Genomic DNA, 12,006 nt, shown 5'->3' on the forward strand with positions numbered 1-12,006 from the left:
AACAACCGGAAGTACAAACAGGTTGTGAGATTCAACAACGAGTGAGTAACCGCTGGCGTATATGTATGCTGCACTGATATAAGGTTGTCATTGTGCATTCTGAGTGTGTTAAAGGTACCTGGCCCCACTGTGAAGGGAAGTGTGGGAGAGCTAGGAGACAACCGGAAGTGCGAACAGGAAGACGACGTAGGAGCTGTTGCTGTAAGTTATCTGGCCCTGCGGATACAAGAAGTGTGGGTGAGCCAAACGGGTAGCAAATAACACACAGGGGTTGTACTGATTTCTTTCATTATATTACCATACTGTTTCTCCTGCGGTGGGAGCGAAGCTCAACGGGCCTCACTGACTGGTCGAGTTTTTAACTATTTAAATAAAGTGATACTTTTAACCGTAGTATACTCGTCTGTCTGGTCATTGGAGTGGTCTTGGGTACCTCCTCGAGGTGGAAGTTAGAGAGGGGCGTGGCCTTTTAGTTACCTTTGGGTCCGCCCCCGGCCGTGACAGATTTTGGCGTAGTCGGCAGGGCCCCACCTCGAGTTGAGCGACCAAGGCCCTCCAATGGCCGACGACGAGTTGCCCGAAGCCCCACCCCGTGTTGCGCCCGAGAGGCCTGAAGCCCCACCCCATGTGGTGCCTGAGAGACCCGAAGCTCCACCCCGTGCCATGCCCATATTTCTGGGGAACCCTTGGGTGCAGAAGTATGGCGGAGCCGAATCCGAGGTCCGCCTGGCTGAGTGGAGGGCCCAAATCGAGTATATGGCCGGCCTTCAAGGGCTGAGCGCCATTCAGCAACAACAGTTTGTGTTGAACTCACTAGAAGGAGAAGCCCGGCGGGAAGTACAAGCCGCCCCCGAAGCCGTTCGAGCCACCGCCCAGTCCATATTTAAATTCCTCGCCGACCAGTACGGTGACACCACCCCTGTGGCCGTCCTACGGGCCCAGTTCTTCAGCTGCAAACAGGGCCCCCACCAGCCTATCCGAGCTTTCGCCCTGAAACTTCGGGAGCAGTATACCCGCCTGCAGAAACGTCGAGACCATGGGTTGGGAGACGAAGAGGCCCTACTGAGGGATCAGTTCCTGTTGGGGCTAAGAGAGGGCCCCGTACGCCAGAACTTGAGGGGACAATTCCGACGTGACCCAGAGCTTACATTCGACGATCTGAAAAAGGAGGCAATGGCCCTAGAGGGCGACCAAGCTGAGCTGAAAGAGGCCCCCGTATGTGCAGCAGTTAGCGGTCCGGTGGTGGCGGCCCCGGAAGTAGCAGACTGGAAACAGGCCCTGAAGGCGGAGCTTCTGAAAGATGTACGAGACCAGATGGCTGAATTGACGAAGACCCTGGTAGGTGAGCTGCGTCTCGGGCCGGGAAGGAGAGCGGAGGGATCTGTCCCCCGAGAGCGGGGATACTCCGAACGAGGCCGAGAAACGGCGAGGCGGCCCTACCAGGTCAACCGGCCCAGGTTCGAGTGGGACGAGCAGGGGAGGCCAATTTGCAACCGATGCGGAGTCGCAGGCCATGTGAGTCGACAGTGCGGCCCGCGAAGAACCTCTGAGGGGGGTTTTTAGGACGACCGGCCACAGTGGGTCATGTGGTCGGAGCCCCCCAAAGTGACCCCCCTAGAAGAATAGAATTCGGAGATGAGATGGTCGGGCTTAGCCCAACGGTGGAAGTGCAAGTGTGCGGCACTGTAGTGCGATGCCTCGTCGACACCGGTTCCCAGGTTACTCTATTCTCCGAAAGCCTGTCCCATGAGTTGTTTGGAGCCCAACCTGTGTGTGCGACAGAGGCTCCCTGGCTTACCCTGAAGGGGGCCAACGGATTGGAGATTCCCTATATTGGATATAGGCTCACGGATTTTGAGCTGTATGGAGTACGAGTACCCCAGAAAGGGGTCGTCATTGTACAGGACCACTGCCTTGGCCGTCATCGAGCTCTCATAGGTATGAATGTCCTCTCGGAGTGCTGGGAGGAGCTATTTCAGGCTAGGCCCGTACAGACAATACCGAGGGCCGAACGGCCAGGCTGGGAACGTGTGGTGGCCGACTGTCGGCGAGTGCAGATGGCCAAGATCCAAGACAGCCGTGAAGAAGTTGGGCGAGTAGCATGCCGGTTTGCTTTATCAGTGCCAGCGAGAAGCGAAGCACTAGTGTGGGCCAGGGTGCCCCAGCGGCGCCAGAGGCCTGGGAGCTGGATGTTGATCGAACCCCATGAGGATTGCACGCAGGTGGGAGTAGCCCGAAGCTTAGCGGTGGCACAGCGAGGCCGAGTACCTGTGAAGGTCCGTAATGAAAACCCCTACCCGGTGCACCTGTACAAGCATCAGCGGCTAGTGACAGTGACGCCGGTCGAGGGCCATCAAGTGCGAGACAAAGAGAACGTGAGCTTTCGCCAGGTATGCCCCGGGGTGGTCGAAGTAGCATTGACCCAGGCAGATGGGGTGCCTAGGGCAAGGGAGAAGAGGATGCCGGGCCACTTGACGGGTGACTCCCTGCGGGGGGAAGACCTGGAGCAGGAACAAGCGGAGAAGCTGCAAGAACTCCTTAGGAGATGGCAACATGTCTTCTCCACCCACGACGAAGACTATGGGTGCACTACGGTGATCCGACATAGCATCCCCACGGGAGAAGCCGGGCCTAGTCGGGAGCGGTACCGTCCGATACCCCCCACCCTGTACACCGAGGTCAGAACCTTGTTACAAGGTATGTTAGAACAGGGGATCGTATGGGAGAGCAGTAGTCCATGGGCGGCGCCGATAGTGTTAGTCCAAAAGAAGAACGGTGCATGGAGGTTCTGTGTGGATTACAGGAAGTTAAATCAACTGACCAAGAAGGATGCGTTTCCGCTGCCGCGTATCGAAGACTCACTGGCAGGCCTGACTAGATCTGCTTGGTACTCCACGCTCGACTTGGCCAGTGGGTATTGGCAGGTACCGGTAGAAGAACGGGACCGGGAGAAGACTGCCTTTACTACACCTTTTGGTCTCTTCGAGTGGGACCGGATGCCCTTCAGGCTCTGCAACGCTCCCGCCACCTTCCAGAGGCTGATGCAGCGATGCCTCGGAAGTCAGCTGATGGATTCGGTACTAGTTTACCTTGATGATGTAATGGTGTACTCCCCAGATTTCGAGACTCACTTACAACATCTGGAGAGAGTATTTCGAGAAATGGAGAAGTATGGCTTGAAGCTGCAGCCCGAGCCACCTGCTGCGCCGCGAGGTGAAGTTTCTGGGCCACGTGGTGAGTGCGGCTGGAGTGGCCGTAGACCCAGACAAGGTATCCGCAGTACGAGACTGGGAGGCCCCTAAAACGGTACGACAGGTGAGATCCTTTTTGGGCTTTGTCGGGTACTATCGGCGGTATATAAAGAGATTCTCGAAGATCGCCAAGCCCTTGAACCAACTATTGGCAGGGACCGGACGACCACGGGGGCGGGGGTCCCCCATGGTAGAATGGTCCACAGAGTGTGAGGCAGCCTTTAGGGCATTGAAGCAGGAGCTGTTGCAAGCCCCGATCTTAGCATATGCTGATTTCTCTCAACCCTTTTTTTTATTATACACAGACGCCAGCAACCTTGGCCTGGGGGCTGTACTCGCACAAAAGCAGGATGGAGTGGAAAGGGTGATCGCTTATGCTAGTCGGAGTCTCCACCCTGCGGAACGGAACGACGCGAACTACAGTTCCTTCAAGCGGGAACTGTTGGCACTAAAATGGGCATTGAGCGAAAAGTTCAAGGACTACCTTTGGGGAGCTAAGGTAACCATCATCACTGACAATAACCCCTTAGTACACTTACAGACGGCTCGGCTAGGAGCAGTGGAGCAACGATGGGTGGCCCAGCTAGCCAACTATGACTACCAGCTGCAGTACCGCCCCGGGAGGGAACATACCAACGCGGACGCATTGTCTCGGCTACTGACAGGGGGAGATTCGAGGGACCCAGGTCTGCCCGGAGCGGGGCAAGACGAGGAGGGATTGATGGTCGGGGTGGGGGAGGCACCCCGGAGCCAGAGCGAGGCCGTGCCCGTAAGCTGGGGGTGGGATCCCCAGCGCTGGAGGACTAGACAACAGGAGGATGAAGAGCTGCGGAACCTAAGCGAGTGGCTTAGGCAGGGCCGGCGGCTGACCCCCGCCGAGAGACAGAAGCAGACAGAGGTGGGTTACAGAATACTGGGACAATGGGAAAGATTGAAATTACGGGACGGTGTGTTATGCAGGGCTATTCGAGATTCGGGGACCGACGAGGAGGTCAGCCAGATCGTGGTACCGCCCAGCCAAGTGCAGGCGCTGTTGACGGCATACCACGACCGGATGGGACACCAATGACAAGAACGCACGATGTCCTTGCTACGCAGACACTTTTATTGGCCAGGGATGGAGATGTCTGTGAGTACATTCATACAAGCATGCCCTCGATGTACTCTTTTTAAATCTCGACAGGAACCACGAGCGCCCATGGTCCCTATCCATGCTAGGGCCCCTCTCCACATCATGGCGATGGATTACCTGACGTTGAGTCGTCCAAGGGACCGGTATCAGAACATCTTGGTTGTGACTGACCTGTTTACTAAGTATGCATGGGCCATCCCTACACTCGATCAGACAGCAAGCACCACGGCTACAGCACTATGGAGGGCGGTCTTCCAGCCCTTCGGGTGCCCGGAGTTCCTCCACTCTGATCAGGGTCCAAACTTCGAGTCCCGCATCATCCGGGAAATATGCCAGCTGTACGGCTGTACGAAGACCCACACGACCTCATACCACCCCCAAGGGAACGGGGGCTGCGAGCGGTTTAATCAGACCTTGTTAAACCTGCTGGGGACCCTGGACCAGAGGCGCCAGGATGATTGGGTGAGTGCCCTACCAAATTTATTGCAAGCCTATAACAACAGCATACATAGTACCACGGGCTACGCCCCCACTTACTTAATGTTTGGAAGGCACATTCGTTTGCCCACAGACCTTCTGTTAGGAACAACCGGGGGTGAAGGAGAAGGGAGTGTGACCGAGTGGGTGGGACGACACCATCACCGTCTCCGTTTCGCGTACGAGCAGGTGAACAAGAGGATCCAGGCAGCTGGGGAGAAGAATAAGAGGCTGTATGACAGGACGGCACGGGACGCTCCATTGCTCCCAGGAGAGAGGGTCCTAGTACGGGATAAGGAAAGCTGAGTGATCGGTGGGAGGCCAGGCCGTACGTGGTGCAACGACAGCAGCGGCTGGGGCAGCCGGTGTACACGATCAGGCCGGAAGGGAAGCCCGGGCCTGACCGAGTGGTCCATAGGAATATGATCCGGCCCTGCCCAAACTATCCCCCGCCACCTCCGGAAGTGGCTCCTAGGGAGCCGGTGGCCGTCGCTCCTTGGATTGGAGGGTGGGCTATAGTTCCAGGAGGCCCAGTGGGTGAACCGGTTCAGGCGGCTCCAGGAGAGCCAGAGAACTTACCTGCTGGAGTAGACCCGGCAAACGAACTGGTCCAGGAGGCCCCAAGGGAGCCGGAAGATCCGGGGACGACCGCCAGCCCGGTATGGAGAATGGGTTACAGCAAGCGGTTCTAGGGACTAGAACCATTCCGGCGGGGGAGGATGTCACCAGGTGACGATCTGTGAGGGCGGAACCAAAAGTGTGGAAGATGGGTTCCGCCCGGACAACTATCTCGAAACACCGGGATTTCCGGGGTTTCCCCGAAACACTAGATCAAGCCGAATTACGCGCAGGTGAGGGCAATTGATACAGCGATTCCTGATAGGTCCATCAGGGGATTAAGCAGAGTACAAAAAGGCCTTTGAAGAGATCAGAGGGGTGCTTGTTGGTGTACTTTGTACACGCTGCGTTTGCTGCTGTGTGAGCTGCCGTATGGATCTACGTCGAACCCTTGGGGAGAAAAAGAGGCAAAAGGTGACTAGGTGAAGAGGTTTGGACACGGATGTAGTTGTGAATGTGAGGATTTAGAAACCAACGAGTGCAGTCGAACCCCAGATTTTGAGTACAAACAACGAGTGAGTAACCGCTGGTGTATGTGTATGCTGCATTGATATATAAGGCTGCCATTGTGTATTCTGAGTGTGTTAAAGGTACTGGGCCCCACTGTGAAGGGAAGCGTGGGTGAGCCACGTAACAACCGGAAGTACAACCAGGTTGTGGGATTCGACAACGAGTGAGTAACCGCTGGTGTATATGTATGCTGCACTGATCTAAGGCTGCCATTGTGTATTCTGAGTGTGTTAAAGGTACTGGGCCCCACTGTGAAGGGAAGCGTGGGTGAGCCACGTAACAACCGGAAGTACAAACAGGTTGTGAGATTCAACAACGAGTGAGTAACCGCTGGCGTAAATGTATGCTGCACTGATATAAGGTTGTCATTGTGCATTCTGAGTGTGTTAAAGGTACCTGGCCCCACTGTGAAGGGAAGTGTGGGAGAGCCAGGAGACAACCGGAAGTGCGAACAGGAAGACGACGTAGGAGCTGTTGCTGTAGGTTATCTGGCCCTGCGGATACAAGAAGTGTGGGTGAGCCAAACGGGTAGCAAATAACACACAGGGGTTGTACTGATTTCTTTCATTATATTACCATACTGTTTCTCCTGCGGTGGGAGCGAAGCTCAACGGGCCTCACTGACCGGTCGAGGCCAGGTGGTCCAGCCTAGAAATTCACGTGAGAGTGTGCCGAGTACTGTGGGGTGAGTGAACTTATCTTTTGGTGTTTACACAAAGCTTGCTGGGTGTGTGCAGTGTCTGTAGTGACAGGAACCGCCCCCGCCTCGGACGGTTCGTGAGGAAGGAACAACACGTTGTGGCTCGCGCCCCGTGTGAAGAGGAGCCTAGATCTATCGGCCCCCCCTGTGTGTTAGTATTAACCATTCTGTTTTTGGAGCAGACAGTGGCGAAGCCCAGCGCTACGTGCAAGTGAGTAGCAAATTAAGTGTATCGTACGGAGTTCAGGTCACGGCATTCTCTTTGGGATCTATTCCACAGAAACCTCTGGTGTGTGCGGAGCCTCATCGAGAGTTCGCCCCTATTCGTGGCCCCAAGTGTCCAAGCAAGGAGGGAGAGCCAGGGAAGCTTTCGGCTCCGCCACATTTGACCCATTAGTCCCCACGACACCCCGAAGGCATAAGCAGACGGGTGGAGGTATACGGTACATGAACGCTGCCGCGAGGGCCCACTGTCTGCAGTACACGAGACGTTCGTACCTTTTGAGTAACCTATTTGTGTGATGTATTAACCTACCTGTACTTACAGCAACGCCCCAGCCGGAAACCGAACAGCGAAGAGAGAGAGAAACACTTACCTTTGTCCTAGTGCACCGCCTTGAGCGAACGGGATAGCCCAGCGACGTGAGTAACTTACCTGTGTGATACAATAATTCTGTCTGTGCTTAAAGCAACGCCCCAGCCGGAAACCGAACGGCGAAGAGAGAGAGAGAAACACTTACCTTTGTCCTAGTGCACCGCCTCGAAGCGAACAGGATAGTCCATCCCCGTGAGTAACTTACCTGTGTGATGCAATAATTCTGTCTGTGCTTAAAGCAACGCCCCAGCCGGAAACCGAACGGCGAAGAGAGAGAGAGAAACACTTACCTTTGTCCTAGTGCACCGCCTCGAAGCGAACAGGATAGTCCAGCCCCGTGAGTAACTTACCTGTGTGATGCAATAATTCTGTCTATGCTTAAAGCCACGTCCTGTAGAGGAAAAGGACGGAGAAGAAAGAGAGGAATACTTACCTTCGTCCTAGTGTACCGCCTCGAGGGGAACGAGACGGCCGAGCCCCGTGAGTAACTTGTCTGTGTGACGTGTCTAATCGTCTGTGTTTACAGCAACACCTGGGGGAAGAAACGAACTGTGGAGAAAGAGTGAAATACTTACCTTTGCCCTCGTACACCGTCCCGAGGAGAGCGAGGGGCCCCAACCGGAAGAACCTAAGGGCGTAGGAGAAACGGGTGAAAAAGCCGGCAAGTTGAAGTCCCGTGTGGAATACTTAGTTCACTTACAGTGTTTTACTTGTTTGCCTCCAGGAAGAAGCGGAGGGCGCCACGGATAGTAGGACCAAGCCAGAAAGGAGCCTCTGTCCCCATCTCCTGGTCCAAACCGCCCCTGGAGACAAGAAGAGAGTCATTAGTTTTAACTGCCCTTTCCCCTTTCCCTTTCCTCTTTTTAACTATTTAAATAAAGTGATACTTTTAACCGTAGTATACTCGTCTGTCTGGTCATTGGAGTGGTCTTGGCAGGGCCGCCTTAACCTAATGTGAGGCCCCGGGGCTAAGAGGTTTTGTAGGCCCCCCTTCCCCTCGATTTATAGTCTAATTTTATTTTTTTTTTTAAGTGTAATATCTAGGTAATCTACATCACAAAATGCATTAGTTTCTTTCGAGACATACAACTGTGAGTTTTCCCTCTTTGAGCCAGAAAACACCATAATATTGTTATTAACATATCACTGAGCCCACTTGAGCATAAACACAAGACACTTTATTTAACAACCACACACAGCAACATGTGGTGATAATAAAACCAAAATGTGTGAAAGTATATATGTTTATAAGCTTTATATTTATATAGTTTTTGGAATATACAAATTTGCAGAAAATTGCCACTCATACTTAAATGCTCACCACAGTTTTAAAAATATAATAAGTTAAAGTTAGTTTTAAAGTAAAAATGCATTAATGATAACAAAAGATAAGTCTTTATAGACAGAATCTTGTTAAATGCATTAATGATAACAAAAGATAAGTCTTTATAGACAGAATCTTGGTTTTTAATCAGTTATTTATTTTGTAGGCTATTGAAGATATAGTATGCATTGTATTTAGTAGCCTATTTATGCATACATAAGCATGTAAAACGACCAAGTATGAATATGCACAAGACAGACAGGGAACATACCTGTATATAAGATCTTTAGATAATGAGATTATAATGGTGCTATCAGGGGATAATAATTTGAGATGGTCTTGTCGCTCTTTACTTTCTTAGACTTGCACCTTTACCGTTGCGTCTCTTTCTCGTCTTTCTAAACCAACAGATACTGTGAGCTAACGTCGCGTCAAACATCGCTCCAGCTGCGCACGCGTCACTGATATAAACGCGAGTAAACTTAAACTTTATAACAACTAACAGCATTATGTCCGGGAACTCCTTTCTTAATTTAGCGGCACAGTTTCTTGTGCACTTTTGGAGAGACTTCTGCATCCCAGAGACTCAGACAGCTGCACGAGCACAGAGAGAGCGAACGAGCGAGCGCGCGCACGAAAGAGAGAGAGAGACCTGCACCTCACTAATGCTTATTATGAAATTTCAGAAATTACTCTTTCATTTGTTTGTGGATTATTTCCTGTTTCTCTGTCATACTCAGTCTAACGTGCAGGAATGTCAAGTTGACAACGCGCACTTAATTACATTACGCGGAATAAAAAATATGTTACGTCTGACATTTTATTTCACGTTAAGTTACAACGGACCAATCAGCAGCCATGTAACGTTCAATTAGAGTGATTGACAGAAAACCTGACAAGTTACAAAACAATATGACCTTTTCAGCTCATCATGAACGCAAACTTGGGAGGCCCTTGAACTTGGGAGGCCCCTGGGCTTCAGCCCAGGTAAGCCCGTGCATTAAGGCGGCCTTGGGTCTTGGGTACCTCCTCGAGGTGGAAGTTAGAGAGGGGCGTGGCCTTTTAGTTACCTTTGGGTCCGCCCCCGGCCGTGACATACACCACTTCTCCAACCCATCCTTTTCGTCCTTCCTATTACCATTTTCCCTAGCATTATTTTACAGTGCCAAGCCCTTACCTCTACCCCTAGACACTCCCGTTAAACATCTGTTTGAAGCTTATCCCTCCACTTTTTAACACCTACAAGCAATTTGACTCCACTACAAGAACTTTTTGACTCCACTAACTGCCTCAAGCAAAACTCTTGGATGTCTTTTAGAGAGTCTATGCCATGAACTTTGCATATTTTTGAGAATCCAATATTTAGCTGTTCATGATAACTGGTCATTATTATCCATGTGAACACGACACTCGCGTCTCCTGGAAATCCGGTATATTTCAACCAATCAAAGACGACTTCGACATTCCCACAGGGTTTCCAGAAAAGTGTACGATAAACATCAGACGTTTAGCCAACATTCTGTGGGTGTGACGTCTGAGGTTGAGACTAATTTCTACATCCCTAAATGCATTGAGTTGCTGCCATGTGACTGGCTGATTCGAAAATTTGCATTAATGAGCAGTAAGACAGGTGTACTTAATAAAGTGGCCGGTGAGTGTATAACTGCAGTCACAGCTGCCCACTGCTCCAGGTATGAGTGTGTTCACTTCTCAAATTCTAAGTATGGGTTACCATTTATTGGTCATTACTTCACTTTTCACATTCACCATATAAAATATTTCAATAAATATATGAATACATAATGTCTGTGAGACTTTGCTAAAGATTTGGAATGTTTGTAGATGATAACTAAGACAAGGATTAGACACAGACTTAGAGAAAATAGGCCATAGTTTGATCATCCACATTTAAACAAAGCACTGTTTCATATATGAAGACTAACCCTAATGTACTCTTAAAAGTGTGAAACCACGGCTTTTGGTTCTTCCGCTATGAGAGCATTTTTTTTTGCGAGCATGAGCATTGGGTCATCATCATAGCCTGTGTTATATTTAGATGTTGCAAAGAAGGCCTTGGTAAAGATTGTGTGATAGTTGCTGTATGCAGTCAGCACTGGACAACTGAACTCGTTCCTATATAAATCATGTTTTCAGTTACACTGCTTGTTTTAATGTCTGAGGACAGTCTCTTGTTATAGAGCACAATGTATGATATTACAATGAAGTGTCAATGTTAATACTGAAAGACTCTTGAAGCATCACTTAATGTTCACAGAGTCATTTAGAGAACGTTAAGGTACCTTTATCTTAAATATCCAAATTATATCCTCAAAAAAAAAAAACATTCTGTCTGTCAATGGCCCTCTGGTATCTCCATCATAATGTATAGGAACACAGAATGTTGCCTAAAAATCACACTGTGGTTGCACATGTAGTGATATATAAGTATACAGTATGACTCACACACCCTTGTACAGTATTTTTCTAATGATAATTTATGTTGTGTACTCTTGAATTCATTTCAGTTTTTTTTAAAGTGTGAGACGTTTTTCGCTCCTGTATGGTCTTCCGTTGTAAGTTTGGCGAGGTGTGGCTTATTAAAGTATATATAGTCTTCTTTAGATAAAGTTGCAGAAATGAGGAAACTTTTAGACCCTTATACACTTACAACTGAACATACTGTACAGAGGTAAGCATTATTTATTGAATGACACATTTTGTTTTGTTCTCAGCTATGAAATATCTTAATCTGTAGTGATGGTCATTCATTTATAGGGATCAGGCATTTACAAAAAAATACATTTTTTAGTGTATGTTTTGTTTATTTTAGCTGCTAACTCAGATATACAGTTTTATTCAATTTAATTCAGGTTTATTTGTAAAGCACTTTTCACAGTTACACTATTGCAAAGCATCTTTACAGGAGGACACAATGTAAAACATAAAATCAAAACACAAATCAGAAAATATAAAATTCCGGTTTATATTGCGGAGCAGGCGTTGTCTGAAGTCCTTGGCCTTTTGAAAATTAACCATGTTTTGTGTGTGGTAAAGGTGTAGTAACCATGTTTATTTTGGTGTATTGATATTAGCAAAACTATGGTTTTACTACAGTAACCAAGGTTAAATTTCGTAAGTGCAGGGCTGCAAGTCTATTTCACCATACAGATGGTTTTTACTTTGCACTCTGTACATTTTTAAAGTAACTGTTAATAGGTTTAATAGGCTTTTTATAATGTGATACCGCTGTGTGTCCATGGCCGGCTGTAGGCTACCAACGCCGGCAATAATGGTATAATCCAGCCGCAAACACGGAATACAAAAACAAGTAATTTTTTTGTTTTTTCAAAATCGAAAATTTTCAACAACCTAAAAACATATAATTGTACTCAAATATTT

The sequence above is a fragment of the Paramisgurnus dabryanus genome, chromosome 22 (genome assembly GCF_030506205.2).
Source record: "Paramisgurnus dabryanus chromosome 22, PD_genome_1.1, whole genome shotgun sequence".
Taxonomy (NCBI): domain Eukaryota; kingdom Metazoa; phylum Chordata; class Actinopteri; order Cypriniformes; family Cobitidae; genus Paramisgurnus; species Paramisgurnus dabryanus.